Source organism: Procambarus clarkii, chromosome 47 (assembly GCF_040958095.1).
Source record: "Procambarus clarkii isolate CNS0578487 chromosome 47, FALCON_Pclarkii_2.0, whole genome shotgun sequence".
NCBI lineage: Eukaryota > Metazoa > Arthropoda > Malacostraca > Decapoda > Cambaridae > Procambarus > Procambarus clarkii.
This window is the reverse complement of record NC_091196.1, coordinates 25,810,541-25,826,216: the sequence shown is the minus strand read 5'-3', so window position 1 is coordinate 25,826,216 and position 15,676 is coordinate 25,810,541. Positions and strand designations below refer to the sequence as shown.

The 15,676-nt window shown below is 47.5% G+C and overlaps 1 protein-coding gene across 1 annotated transcript in view; it reads right to left on the bottom strand.

Moving 5' to 3' along the window:
• LOC123748409 (protein Fe65 homolog) overlaps positions 1-15,676 on the bottom strand; it is a gene marked incomplete in the record, with an annotated part of 258,091 nt that overhangs the window by 209,266 nt on the left and 33,149 nt on the right.

Here is a 15,676-nt window from a genome sequence, read left to right as displayed (position 1 = left end):
GATATTATATAAGTCAGAAGTATCACAGAATTAAACACACAAACATATATACACACAATCCCAGAGGAAAGAAAAACACGAAGGAGATATGATTACAACATGAAAGCTCCTCAGAGCTATTAAACAGATCGACACAGCAGAGTTAACGATGCGGCAAACCAGTCGAGTGATAGTCAAGAGGCGAAGCTCAAGAGAGGGAGCTTATTCCCAACAAACACCTATAAATACATAAAAGTTGCGGTTTGGCCGAGAAGTGAGGAGGAGCGACCAGCTCAGACCCTGAGAGAATGGAGAAATTGGACAGTTCTAGTTCGTGTATCAAAGAAAACGGTCCTCTCAATGCTCTCTACAACCGTCCTCGGCCCACTGTGTATCTTGAGGAAATAGATGTGTAATAGCCCTAATGCAATTCCCCCGTCCCAGCGCACCGCAGAAAATGAGGATATCTGACAGCTGTAATAGAGTTCCGGGTCTAAAGTATCACATAAACCGGAGATATTTTGACATTTCATGTAGTCTCCCCTCCCACCCGGTGTAGCACCTCACTCAGAGATATTTACCAACTCTTACTGCACACTTCGCAGCGTTATTTATCACAGAAAACGTGAATTAATGAGAAGTGTATAATACTCGCTCTAATGCATCATAGAAAACTGAACTACGCGAGGCGAGGGAAGACACTGATGGAATCTGGAAAACTTGAAGCATTATTGGAATTTAAAAAACTTGTGGGAATACTTTGGAGCTAAATGACGGTGATAATGAAATTTCAGAATTAGTTGTGCAATATTTCTTTATTGGGTGATTACGTCTAGAAATAACGGAAATAAAATATTTTTCAGTATAATTCTGTCTGTATAACTACAGTTGAAATTTAATAGAAATGACTTAAACCGAAGAATTTGGTTAATTTTTTATTTATTTTGTCAACATTAGTCTTAAAATTTGTGGAAATAAAGAGATTTTATAATAGTTGTTTGGGACCTATTTTCTCAGTAGGTATACCCTGAGTCTACATGGGTTTTAGAGTCGTAAAATATACTCAGAGGTAAAGTATACTTAACGGGAGGTGAGTTAGGCTCTCGTGGTGCCCTTAATGGCTCTCCAAAAGTTGATAGGTCTTCAGACAAGTCTGATATGACGCTAACAAAGAGTTAGGTAATTATTGCTTGTTGTGTTGTTAGGCTTAAGGCTTATTAAGGCCACCACAACAGCTTACCAACCAACCAAATTCTTTATTGATATACAAAAATGCATAACATTATTTAAACGTATACAGAAAACACATACATTATTGTGAAGTATACATACATACCATTATTTGTAAGCCCATGTGGCACATATTATTAATAAATCAAGTTGTACAAACCAATGACATTTCCAACACGATAAGTATTTACGTATTTACATTTAAAACAAACTAAAGAAAAATGACAAGATTTATAGACGAATGTAAACATACAAAAATGAAAGTTGGGTGGAAAAGGTAGAGAGAGAGAGAGAGAGAGAGAGAGAGAGAGAGAGAGAGAGAGAGAGAGAGAGAGAGAGAGAGAGAGAGAGAGAGAGAGAGAGAGAGAGAGAGAGAGAGAGAGAGAGAGAGAGCAGCGAGGCACTGTAACATAAGCGGTTTCCTGCAAGACGCAAGATAAAATTAAAGAGGATTTAGTAGCATTACACAGGATTGAGCTGTCCTACATGTGATTTACTACGAGGGAGGGAGGGAGGGAGGGAGGGAGGGAGGGAGGGAGGGAGGGAGGGAGGAAGGGAAGTAGGGACAGAGAGAAAGAGAGAGAAAGGGGGGAAGAGAGAAGTCCTCTCTTGCCCTAACGTATTTTTTTCTGTGTGGATGGTCATCTGTCTCCTCTTCCTTATCCTTCAAATTATTGTTTCACTTCCTCTCTTTCTCTCCTTCTCTCGACCTCTTACTCTTTCTTCTTCCTGCTCCATCTTCACGCTCCTCCCCAGCTCCTGTTACCAGCCTGACCTCAGAGGGCGGCCAACGCAACAAGGCTGTTCCATTAACACATTTAGCGGTTAAAAATGAAGCCCGGGAAAAAAAACGATTGCTACGCCCCTTTGTTTTTGTTCTGCCAAACCTCTCTGGTGTCCGGGTACGAGACATTTTCATCCGGACGACAGCGATACGCCATTCTGCCGCCTCCTCCGGCAATCGATACGCCACTCCCTTATCCGGAGAGTATATCCAGTACACTTCCACTCTTAAACTCTCTACTTTCTTTACTCTCTCTCTCTCTCTCTCTCTCTCTCTCTCTCTCTCTCTCTCTCTCTCTCTCTCTCTCTCTCTCTCTCTCTCTCTCTCATGAAGTCAGTTTGAGCCGGAGGGTATAAACAGAATCTTCTGATTTTTACTGCTGACGTTCAGTGGTCAATGCGCGCGCGTGTGTGTGCGTGTGTGTGTGTGTGTGTGTGTGTGTGTGTGTGTGTGTGTGTGTGTGTGTGTGTGTGTGTGTGTGTGTGTGTGTGTGTGTGTGTGTGTGTGTGTAGAAGACGTACTGAGAGAGTCATTAGTGTTCCCAGCAGATAACCTAACGCAGCTGAACCTAACTAACCTAACATGATCTAACTAAACCAACCAAACTAACCTAACATGATCTAACTAAACCAGCCAAACTAACCTAACATGATCTAACTAAACCAGCCAAACTAACCTAACTTAACCCAAACATAACATTCGGCACATACTCCCCCGGCGCGGTCTAAGGGTGTCAACCCAATGTCTTTAATTACCTGCTGATACTCCTTCGTTATTATGGTAACTACCATTATAGAGATAATAGGTTAACATTCATTTGGGCATTAGGTAATTGGACAGTTTATTCCCCCCTTTACAATTCCTCCAATTTACCCATTATTCCTTTAAACACCTGTCAGTGTTGCCACTCACGCAGCATCATACCATCCCATTAAACACCTGTCAGTATAGCCAGTCAGTGAGCACACCCGGCAGCCTCCGCATCAGGTGTTAAGACACCTGTCACTCTCCCCATTAGCAGACAGGTGTCGTTACCTTGTTCTGAAGTCCCCCTCTCATCTTCCTCCTCTCTCACAGGTGTTTTCTACTGCCATCACCGTGGTCTTACGTGGTGTTAAGTAGTGTGCTGTTATGTAGTGTGGTGTTGTGGTGTGGTCTTATGTAGCGTAGTTTTTTTTACTATATCCACATATCCACTATAGGGAATATGTGGTCCGGCACTTCTTGCAAGAACGTGTCTAATTTTCGTCCAAAATCAAAGGTCAAAATCTAAATCAATGGACAAAATCACAAGTCCACTTTTGTTCCGGCAATATTTTTTATGCTTGCTGGGAGAGTAGTGAACAACCGCGGACCTCTGGTGTTCATACAGTGTTCTCTGATTGTGCCTATGACACCTCTACTACTTACTGGATCTATTCTACATTTACAGCCATATCGTTCGCTCCAGTACATTATCATTTTACTGTGCGAATTTGGAACTAAGCCCTCCATTATTGTTCATATTATGTGGTACCTCTCTCGTCTCTTTTTCCAGAGAGTAAATTTTGAGAGCTTGACCAGACCACACACTAGAAGGTGAAGGGACGACGACGTTTCGGTCCGTCCTGGACCATTCTCAAGTCGATTGTCGCCTGATTTTGAGAGCTTTTGAGACGGTTCCAATAACGTAGGTACTTTATCGCGTCTATAAGTGCCTTCTCTGTATTCCCTCTACTTCAGCAATCTCTCCGGCTGTGAAGGGGGAAGTGAGTACCGAGCAGTACTCAAGACGGGCCAGCACCAGTCATCTGAATAGCATGTGATGGGATCCCTGGATTTGAAGGTTCTCATAATTCATCCTATCATTTTCCTGGCTGATCATATATTTGCTTTGTTATGCTTCCTAAACGTTTAGGCGCTAAACATCATTATTCCCAGATCCATTACATGTTTTCCCCTCTATCGGGAGATATGGTTGACTCTTAATTTTTTTCAAATTCTTAATTTTTTCCATAGCTTAGTACCTGGAATTTCTCATTGAAAAAAATTAATTTTCATAGCAATATTTCATATTATTCAAATGTTCCGTTGTCTAAATAGAAGATTTTATTAATAGCGGCCTGTTGTTTTTCAATGTCTTCTACATAAGTGATTTTCACTTCGATTTTCGTGTCGTCTGTAAAAGATGACACGAAACTGTGATTTCAATTTTTGTTTATAACATGATAATAACAAAAAACAGTGGTGCAAGGACAGTGCCCTGAGGTACAGAGCTTTTCACTGCGCTTGGACTAAGTTATGTTTGACTGTTACTCAAAGCCGTTTGTTGCCGGCTCCAAGATCACAGTTACCAAACACCTTTGTAAAGCCAAAACACCTTTGTAAAGTCCGCGTATACCACATACACGATTTGTTTTTCTTGTAAAGCTTCCGAGACCTCATTACAGCGGTCAAGTAACTGCGAAAATAAAGTCAGGGAAGCTGAGACTTCCCAAGAAGTCCAGTGAGAGCTACAACTGGTTGATACCTGGTTGATACTAACTCAAACTAACTCAACTAACTCAAACCATCTCGAAATAATCTACAAACAATGGCAACCGGTTCGCTAACAACTAACTATAAAACATGAACGTGTAACGATCGTTAATATTATACAAGAACGAGAGCAGGGAGGGGGTGAGGGGGGCGGAGGCCACAAGCACCCCCCCCCCTCGGTGTAAAATATGACGCCCACGCTAATATAGCGCATACGTCCTGGCCAATATGATTTGCATAACATATTGGTCGGTAGACCGTTTCACACTGCCGCCACCACGATCACTACCACCATCACCACTATCACTACCACCATCATCACCCTGAGAAAAAACAGCACAAACGCTTTGATCCCTCTAAGTACTAGTACTTCCCTCGCCAGCCCTGATCCCAGGTACTTCCCTAGCCAGGGCTAGGAGTACTAAACCCTTGCCCTCAGTAGCCGTGACGGAGTTTCCAATCTGCAAGTACTATTCTATCCAGAAAATTCAACTTCAGGTTTCTTGCATTACACAAAATTTCACAAGATATTTGAAGTTATATTAGATGGGAGGATTCCTGGCGATCTTGTTCAAACTTGGGGAGTTTTATGGTGCCTGGAGCGATCTGAGGAGAATTCTAACCAATGGACGATTCGCGGGAGATTGGGTTGAGAGAGAGACAGAGAGAGAGACAGAGAGAGAGAGACAGAGAGAGAGAGAGAGAGAGAGAGAGAGAGAGAGAGAGAGAGAGAGAGAGAGAGAGAGAGAGAGACAGACAGACAGACAGAGAGAGACAGAGAGAGAGAGAGAGAGAGAGAGAGAGAGAGAGAGAGAGAGAGAGAGAGAGAGAGAGAGAGAGAGAGAGAGAGAGAGAGAGAGAGAGAGACAGAGAGAGAGAGACAGAGAGAGAGAGAGAGAGAGAGAGAGAGAGAGAGAGAGAGAGAGAGAGAGAGAGAGAGAGAGAGAGAGAGAGAGAGAGAGAGAGAGAGAGAGAGAGAGAGAGACAGAGAGAGAACTCTGACAGCCGACAGATGGTGTTGATATGACGCATGGTAATTGGTAGGACTCCAAGGCCTAATCAGGTGGGTATGACGCCCCAGGACTCTATCTCACAGGACCCGGGTAGGAGGGGTAGGGGATATGAAGCATGGCGATTGGTGGAATCTAAAAAGGAAACACACGAGCTACAAATAAGAAATTAACGTCATGGTGAGTGGGGGGGGGGGAATAATTTCAAGGAACATCAAATCATAGTTTGGACGACCCGAGGAAATTGGGTGGTAAGTGCCTTATAAAACTGAGCCCGCGGCGCTCAGCCCTCCACAAGAGCGTGAGGGGTAGGTGTTAGGGAGGACCTGGTACATCGTGACACCAGAAATTGCCCCTATACGTCAATACGCCCGAAATATTCTGTTAGAGGGTGGTTCATGCTTCACCTATTCCGTATGTGTCCCCCTTCTGTTGCTGCTCGAGTTGCTGGTACTGCTGCTGTTGCTGGGGCTGCTGGTGCTGCTGCTGTTACTGCTTCTTGAGCTGCCCAGCCGGATGGAGCCAGCCGGATGGTGCCAGCCGGATGGAACCAGCCGGATGGAACCAGCCGGATGGAGCCAGCCGGATGGAACCAGCCGGATGGAGCCAGCCGGATGGGGCCAGCCGGATGGAGCCAGCCGGATGGAACCAGCCGGATGGAGCCAGCCGGATGGTGCCAGCCGGATGGTGCCAGCCGGATGGAGCCAGCCGGATGGTGCCAGCCGGATGGTGCCAGCCGGATGGAGCCAGCCGGATGGTGCCAGCCGGATGGTGCCAGCCGGATGGTGCCAGCCGGATGGAGCCAGCTGGCAAGTCAAACCGCCGGACACGAACCAGTAAGAAGAATGATGAATGTGTACAGTGGGGACCAATACTACGGATGATAATGGTGATAACTACTGGTGACTGATGATGCTGATTATGATATGATGATGATGTGGTGATAGTGATATGATGAATGCTGATGAGTGATGATAATTGATTGTATTGATGATAAGATGATTAGTGATGGGTGATATGATGAGTGCTCATATTAATAATGATGTGACGGGTGGCGAATGATGAGTGATGATATGATGAATATCTCTATATGTACCCCACGTACACACACACACACACACACACACATACACACACGTACATACACAATATGTACCCACGTACACACACGTACACACACAATATGTACCCACGTACACACACTTACACACACGTACACACACAATATGTACCCACGTACACACACAATATGTACCCACGTACACACACAATATGTACCCACGTACACACACAATATGTACCCACGTACACACACGTACACACACAATATGCACCCACGTACACACACGTACACACACAATATGTACCCACGTACACACACAATATGTACCCACGTACACACACAATATGTACCCACGTACACACAATATGTACCCACGTACACACACGTACACACACAATATGTACCCACGTACACACACAATAGAGTTGTTAATTTATCTAAGGTTACCAAACGACTATGTGGCCAGATACCGTCACCACCACTACTAGTACTAGCACCACTAGCACCACCACCACAACCACCACCACCTTGACCTTACTTGAGAACCTCAACTTGGCCACCAAAACGCTGCCAATACGTTTCTAACATACTTAAGGACTGGGGAAATACACAAGAGCAGACCAAATGAGTGTGATTACCGTCTTCTTCCCTCCCATCTCTCTCGCCTTCGTCCTATCACCTTGCTTCTATTAGCATTTTAGGCATATTAAAATGCATTGGAAATTTTGCCTCAATCTGGGCCCGGAGGTGAAGTTCCATTTTCTTCAGTTTTATGTCTCTCGCGGGATGGGGAAATTTGTGGGGTGTTTTGTTATACACAGAAGTGTAGTTTATCCTCAGGCGCACGCGAGCACGCGCGCACACACACACACACACACACACACACACACACACACACACACACACACACACACACACACACACACACACACACACACACACACACACACACACACATACATACACACACACACACACACACACACACACACACACACACACACACACACACACACACACACACACACACACACGCACAAGGCTAACACAAGGGGCACACGCACTAGGGGACACAGGTGGAAACTGAGTGCCCAAATGAGCCACAGAGATATTAGAAAGAACTTTTTTAGTGTCAGAGTGGTTGACAAATGGAATGCATTAGGAAGTAATGTGGTGGAGGCTGATTCCATACACAGTTTCAAATGTAGATATGATAGAGCCCAGTAGGCTCAGGAACCTGTACACCTGTTGATTGATAGTTGAGGACCAAAGAGCCAGAACTCAACCCTCGCAAGCACAAATAGATGAGTACACTAATCCTATGAATCAAGTTTTGTTTCTACAATGAGAAGAACTCAAAGAAAGGAATAAAAACAAAGAGAGATGTGATAGCAATAGTAGAGACTAAGTAAGCTGGTATGAGTACCACAGCAATATTCCCAAGAGCATACCACATACTTCAGAGCATGAGTTAAGTAACTAAGATGACTGAGTCATGATCATTATTCTGATGGTGAGAAAGTGATCGTGGGAGTGATCTTCGAACCCCCCCTCCCCCCCCCCCCTACAGAAGACCGAGGCCAGAATATATAATTCCGAACACAACATGCATAAATAACCTCCAAGAGGTGGTAGAGACAAAATAAGACCAAAGCCGCTAGTAATGAGAGACTTCAATCATGACAAAATTGACTGGGAAACCCCATGGTGGAGTAGAGACATGTTGAGGTGAGCTTATAAAGGTAGTAGACAGGAATTTCTGGTGAAACATGTTGGGAAGGAACATTGTTCCTACACTCCCCGCCACACCTGCACACCACCACACCAACACTCCTAGCCTCACCACCACACCAACACTGCCTGCTTCACCACCACACCACCACACCAACACCACCTGCCTCACCACCTCTCCCCCCAGCACCTACATCAGGTCGCTGAGTCATTAACTGTAATCACCCGCAGCACCACCCAAAATACAACATCCCCGCCATAGTTAAATTTCAAACCCGAAAATAGTTTTTCTCTCTCTAGTCTAATTCCGATTTATATTAATCTATGAGATATAATAGTGTGGCAGGCTGTAGGTCAGCAATTTATGGCTTGATTCCAGGAAGGTGACATGGGATGTAGGGTTCCAGCTCCCAAGCCCTGCCTTTACCACACGATTGACTGTCTCTCCAGAGACTCGATCATCATCATTTTGCACACGGAAACCCGGATTGTAGAGACGACATGAGGTTCCTAGACTCATCACCCCATCAGTGTCATGCTTCATATGATGAGAAGCCCAGAGATGAGTCCTACTCACCGCGTACTCACTACACCAGATCACCTGAAGTACTAATGATTGACGACACACTGTATAATGAAACACGTATACGTTTCATCCCACTATAATGAAACCCATCCACGTTTCACAACATAATAATGACAAATTAGTGGAGCCGGATTGTGTTGTTGTTATTGTTTAAGATTCGCTACTTGGAACAAAAAGTTCCAAGTAGCACGGGCTATGGTGAGACGCGATAATGGGGTGCTAGCGTCACCCAACTTTTCAATGACACATGGGGTGAGGAGGAGGTATGGGACCGCCATAGGTTTGGTTGGGGGTCGCCCGCACTGCCTGACATTAAGAAATATTGGCTCAGGCAGTGACCCCGGCGATTTTTATAAACTCTGAAATCGGGAAATCATTTCCCGATTTCAAAAACGGAAGAACGAGAGAGAGAGAGAGAGAGAGAGAGAGAGAGAGAGAGAGAGAGAGAGAGAGAGAGAGAGAGAGAGAGATGTGTAATCACCTAGTTGTGTGTGTGTGTGTGTGTATGTGCGCGTGTGTGCGCGTGCGCGGGCATGTCGTGTGCGGAGGAGCTGGCGTGACCTTTAACCAAGCTCATACATGACCTTTGCCCCACATTCCCCCAAACAGCAAGAAAACACATTCTCGTATTTGAACAAACTTGTATATTTATCTTAAACTGGCGCGGGGTTTAACATTTGCATCCTCGTATTCTCACACTCCCAATTGTATCCAGGTAGAGCTCATTAATGAGGTGTGTGTGTGTGAGGACCTGAGGTGTGCTGTGGGTGTGTGTGCGAGATGTGTCAAGAATGGCAGGGAGAAGGTTCAGAGATATTATGAAGGGACGATTAAATGCCAAGGCATAAGAGGCATTTATGGGGGAAGTGAGGTGGGGGAGGGGGAGGTGGGGGGGGGGGTGGATTTGCATTTCCCAACAACCCCCCCCCCCTCTTCCCCCTCACTCTCTCAACCCCCCCTTAGCCCCCCCACAAGAAAAATGGTTGGGTTGTCTCTGAGGTCTACTTTAAGGCCAGACAAGGGAGGATTTTCCGCCTTAAGACCAGCTAGCCACCAGCAGCACACACACACACACACACACACACACACACACACACACACACACACACACACACACACACACACACACACACACACACACACACCAGCAAGTATTCTGGACACGACAACAGCCATTCATCAAAGAGCTTGGAATTCCCTTCAGATACAACTACAAGACATTTTCTTGTAGCATATTCCGAGGAAGCTTCCGACTTGATGAATGCTGTTGTCATTCCGCCGTGATACGCAGGCCATGTGCGGGTGGGACTGTACACCCCCGCTTCCTGGGGTCTCAGAAAACCCAACAAAGATGTGCTAATTGTTCCTTCCATACGTTATTCTTCACCGCGGGCTTGGAGACCTCGGAGCGGTCTTCGTCATCACGTCTCTGTTGTTTACAGACAGAAGGGAGCTCTCTTCTACCTGCTTCAAGAAGACCTGGCACTACCGGGGCCCCTCATACTTGTCCAGACATGACCCGGCCTCCAAAGCCCCTAATACTTGTCGAGGGGCTGGTACACAAACACAGGGACCACACAATACACTACACCCGACCTCCAAAACCCTCCTCATACTTGTCTAGACACGACCCGGCCTCCAAAACCCTCCTCATACTTGTCTAGACACGACCCGGCCTCCAAAACCCTCCTCATACTTGTCTAGACACGACCCGGCCTCCAAAACCCTCCTCATACTTGTCTAGACACGACCCGGCCTCCAAAACCCTCCTCATACTTGTCTAGACACGACCCGGCCTCCAAAGCCCTCCTCATACTTGTCTAGACACGACCCGGCCTCCAAAGCCCTCCTCATACTTGTCTAGACACGACCCGGCCTCCAAAACCCTCCTCATACTTGTCTAGACACGACCCGGCCTCCAAAACCCTCCTCATACTTGTCTAGACACGACCCGGCCTCCAAAGCCCTCCTCATACTTGTCTAGACACGACCCGGCCTCCAAAGCCCTCCTCATACTTGTCTAGACACGACCCGGCCTCCAAAGCCCTCCTCATACTTGTCTAGACACGACCCGGCCTCCAAAACCCTCCTCATACTTGTCTAGACACGACCCGGCCTCCAAAACCCTCCTCATACTTGTCTAGACACGACCCGGCCTCCAAAACCCTCCTCATACTTGTCTAGACACGACCCGGCCTCCAAAGCCCTCCTCATACTTGTCTAGACACGACCCGGCCTCCAAAGCCCTCCTCATACTTGTCTAGACACGACCCGGCCTCCAAAACCCTCCTCATACTTGTCTAGACACGACCCGGCCTCCAAAACCCTCCTCATACTTGTCTAGACACGACCCGGCCTCCAAAGCCCTCCTCATACTTGTCTAGACACGACCCGGCCTCCAAAACCCTCCTCATACTTGTCTAGACACGACCCGGCCTCCAAAGCCCTCCTCATACTTGTCTAGACACGACCCGGCCTCCAAAGCCCTCCTCATACTTGTCTAGACACGACCCGGCCTCCAAAACCCTCCTCATACTTGTCTAGACACGACCCGGCCTCCAAAACCAAACCAATCATTCTGTGAAAATTAATGCCATCGTTAAAGGGACTACACAATAAGTATGTGTTGTATAAGAGTGAGGGAAGCAATAGGAGAACCATTGGTACTTTCTAAAATGATCTGGACGGAAAGGACTTCCACCGACGAAGCCTTGAACACAGCGGTTAATTCTGCTTTGGTTTTCTATTCTATCAACAATTCAGGGCGGCACTGTGTCCCTCAACTGGTGGTGTGGTAGGAAACGTGTTGGTGGAATCACTGGAGGCACTGCCTAGTCTCTCCAGCACTGTAAGATGGTGTTCTTACAGTGATTATATTGTGATGATTACACCACGATTTCAACCGGGATCATTTTAGGAAGGCATTCAACCAAACAAAATATAGAACACATAACTTGCTTCCCCCCCCCCCTAGACATATCTTGAGGTTATCTTGAGATGATTTCGGGGCTTTAGTGTCCCCGCGGCGCGGTCCTCGACCAGGCCTCCACCCCCAGGAAGCAGCCCGTGACAGCTGACTAACATCCAGGTACCTATTTTACTGCTAGGTAACAGGGGCATAGGGTAAAAGAAACTTTGCCCCATTGTTTCTCGCCGGCGCCTGGGATCGAACCCAGGACCACAGGATCACAAGTCCAGCGTGCTGTCCGCTCGGCCGACCGGCTCCCTACCGATAATGAAAGACGAACCACAAAAAACAGACAATAAACATGCCTTTGATCACTACTACTGACTTCAGAATGAAAGAAAGAACAGTGAGAGCATTCTTTGAAAGACCATTCAGGATTTGTAACCAGCAGTTCGCTTGGCCAATACATCACCGTTTCCTTCCTAAGCCTTTAAGACCCAACATGTATCATGAGGGAGAGAGAGAGAGAGAGAGAGAGAGAGGAGAGAGAGCGAGGGAGAGAGAGAGGAGAGAGGGAGAATGAGTAGAAAAACTGAGCCAGAATGAAGGGGGGGGGGGAAGTTTCCTCTCCTCATATCACGTGTTCTATATTGACTGCTTCACTACACCAATGTTACCACTTGGTCTTCTGTTTAATTAACAGTCATCAGAGTACGACACATACTCAGGCTAGCAGACACACTTAAGCACATCTCACTAACATCAGCACACACCATAAAATATACACCATGTATACAACACTAAATCTGGCACAAAAAAACTCACACAAACACACTATACAAGGAATGCACGCAACACACCACAAACACACACACACACACATACAGCGTCAATTTTTTCAGTGTCAGTGTAGTAGACAAATGGAATGCATTAGGAAGTAATGTGGCGGAGGCTGACTCCATACACAGTTTCAAGTGTAGATATGATAGAGCCCAGTAGGCTCAGGAATCTGTACACCAGTTGATTGACGGTTGAGAGGCGGGATCAAAGAGCCAGAGCTCAACCCCCCGCAAGCACAATTAGGTGAGCACACACACACACACAGACACAGACACACACACATACAGGACCCGGAACTACACCTACACAATATGGGGAGTTGCGGATCTTGGTAGCAATTTCCGCAGCTGCGGGTTATCAAACTCATCCCCGGAAATAATGTGGGCCAGCTGTTGCCCCTGTTGTGTGGTGGTGGTCTACCACACCACCACCACCACACACAGCTGTGGTAGAGCTACCAAGTAGACCAAACTACTGGTGAGGGCCGTCTGCTCCCTGTTATTAGGAGCCGTTGTTAAGAGGACAAACGGAGAGTCGTTAAGCAGTAATTACACTCCCTGAACTACTGCACCTTAACGACCTATTATTTGTTTCATTCAGGCCAATAAGGACGTGTTTATACGTAGTGTGAATAGGACGACTCTCCTATCCTGTGTTTCTATCCCATCGGTCCTTCCTCTTCCTCTTAAGGCTATCTTCCCACCCTTATTCTCTCCATTCCCCACTCCGTAAAATATCCAACTGTTCTGTCTATCCAGAAACGTGCCAACCCAACCCACCCACCTAACCTATCCAGGCCGATGTATATAGAACGTCAATATGTTGTTGTTAAAGATTCGCTACTGGGAACAAACAGTTCCAAGTAGCACGGGCTATGGTGAGCCCGTAGGTACTTACCGTTAATATTACAGTGTGTTAATTTTTTACTTTTTGTTATGTTTCATCCTTCTCCCTCCCCCCCCCTTCCATCTTCCATCCCTCCATCCCTCTCCCATTCACTCTCTCCCTCTCACATCCTCTTTTCTCCTTCTCTTTGCCTCCTGTCCGTCCCATCCTCCGCGGGTGCTCTACCATCTATCCACCAGCCTCCGGCTTCACTATTCCCGACACCACAATGCTTAACGAGGCAACTACTCATTGTAAACAGTAATTCAGCGTGTGTGTCGTCCCATCTACGGAGCCGGTGTTTCCCCACACGCTCCAGTACTACCACCACCCGGTACTACCACCACCACCACCCGGTACTACCACCACCACCACCCGGTACTACCACCACCACCCAGTACTACCACCACCACCCAGTACTACCACCATCCCCAGTACTACCACCATCTCCAGGCCGTCCTCTAAACAGACAAAGTCCATTCCATGCACCCGCCAAACCCCCTGGTTATGAATGGAAAAACAGTTTACACAAGACTCTCAGTTGATTTCGTTCGAACACTTCCGGAACAAGTGCTTCACTGACGACTTTTGTTCGGACCACAACGCTGTAAATGCTTCACCCACGTACTACAAAAACAAATAATCGCCAACAGAACCTAAACACCTAACCTATGCCTATATATGCACAATATAACTATAATATTAATTTATATTTGTTAAAATTCCTGTTTTTAATGAACAGCATGAAAAATTTTATGAATGCGTCTGTGGGGTCGACCGCTGGATGGAATGGACTCGAGTCGAGGACGGGTTGGTTCATCCAGCGGTCGAGCCCCACACTGGTGGGACGAAGCCAGGGCCACACAGGTGGACCAAGCCAGGGCCACACTCGTGGGACGAAGCCAGGGCCACACTGGTGGACCAAGCCAGGGCCACACTGGTGGACCAAGCCAGGGTCACACTGGGGGGACCAAGCCAGGGCCACACTGGTGGACCAAGCCAGGGCCACACTGGGGGGACCAAGCCAGGGCCACACTGGGGGGACCAATCCAGGGCCACACTGGTGGACCAAGCCAGGGCCACACTGGGGGAACCAAGCCAGGGCCACACTGGTGGACCAAGCAAGGGCCACACTGGTGGACCAAGCCAGGGCCACACTGGGGGGACCAAGCCAGGGCCACACTGGGGGACCAAGCCAGGGCCACACTGGTGGACCAAGCCAGGGCCACACTGGTGGACCAAGCCAGGGCCACACTGGTGGACCAAGCCAGGGCCACACTGGTGGACCAAGCCAGGGCCACACTGGTGGACCAAGCCAGGGCCACACTGGGGGGACCAAGCCAGGGCCACACTGGTGGACCAAGCCAGGGCCACACTGGTGGACCAAGCCAGGGCCACACTGGTGGACCAAGCCAGGGCCACACTGGTGGACCAAGCCAGGGCCACACTGGTGGACCAAGCCAGGGCCACACTGGTGGACCAAGCCAGGGCCACACTGGTGGACCAAGCCAGGGCCACACTGGTGGACCAAGCCAGGGCCACACTGGTGGACCAAGCCAGGGCCACACTGGTGGACCAAGCCTGGACAACATTACGAAGATCAGGAACCATAAAAAGCAAAATTGATGTTGCCAAAAAATGCGGAAAATGAAAACTCGGGAAGCCATTATCTTCACAAGTGACCGGAAGCCCCATCTTTCTGGGAGGTCATGCGGGCACGCACGCACGCACGCACGCACGCACGCACCTAAATGTGCTTGAAGAGGTTGGGTTTCAGCTCTTTGGTCCCGTCATTCAAGTTTTCATCAACCTGGAGCAGGAACTTGAAAACTAGTTGATTTAAAATTTGAGAAGCGGGACCAAAGACATATATATTAACCATTGACAACTCAATTAGACACACACACACACACACACACACACACACACACACACACACACACACACACACACACACACACACACACACACACACACACACACACACACACACACACACACTCATTCACTCATTCACTCATTCACTCATTCACTCATTCACTCACTCACTCACTCACTCACTCACTCACTCACTCACTCACTCACTCACTCACTCACTCTCTCTCTCTCTCTCTCTCTCTCTCTCTCTCTCTCTCTCTCTCTC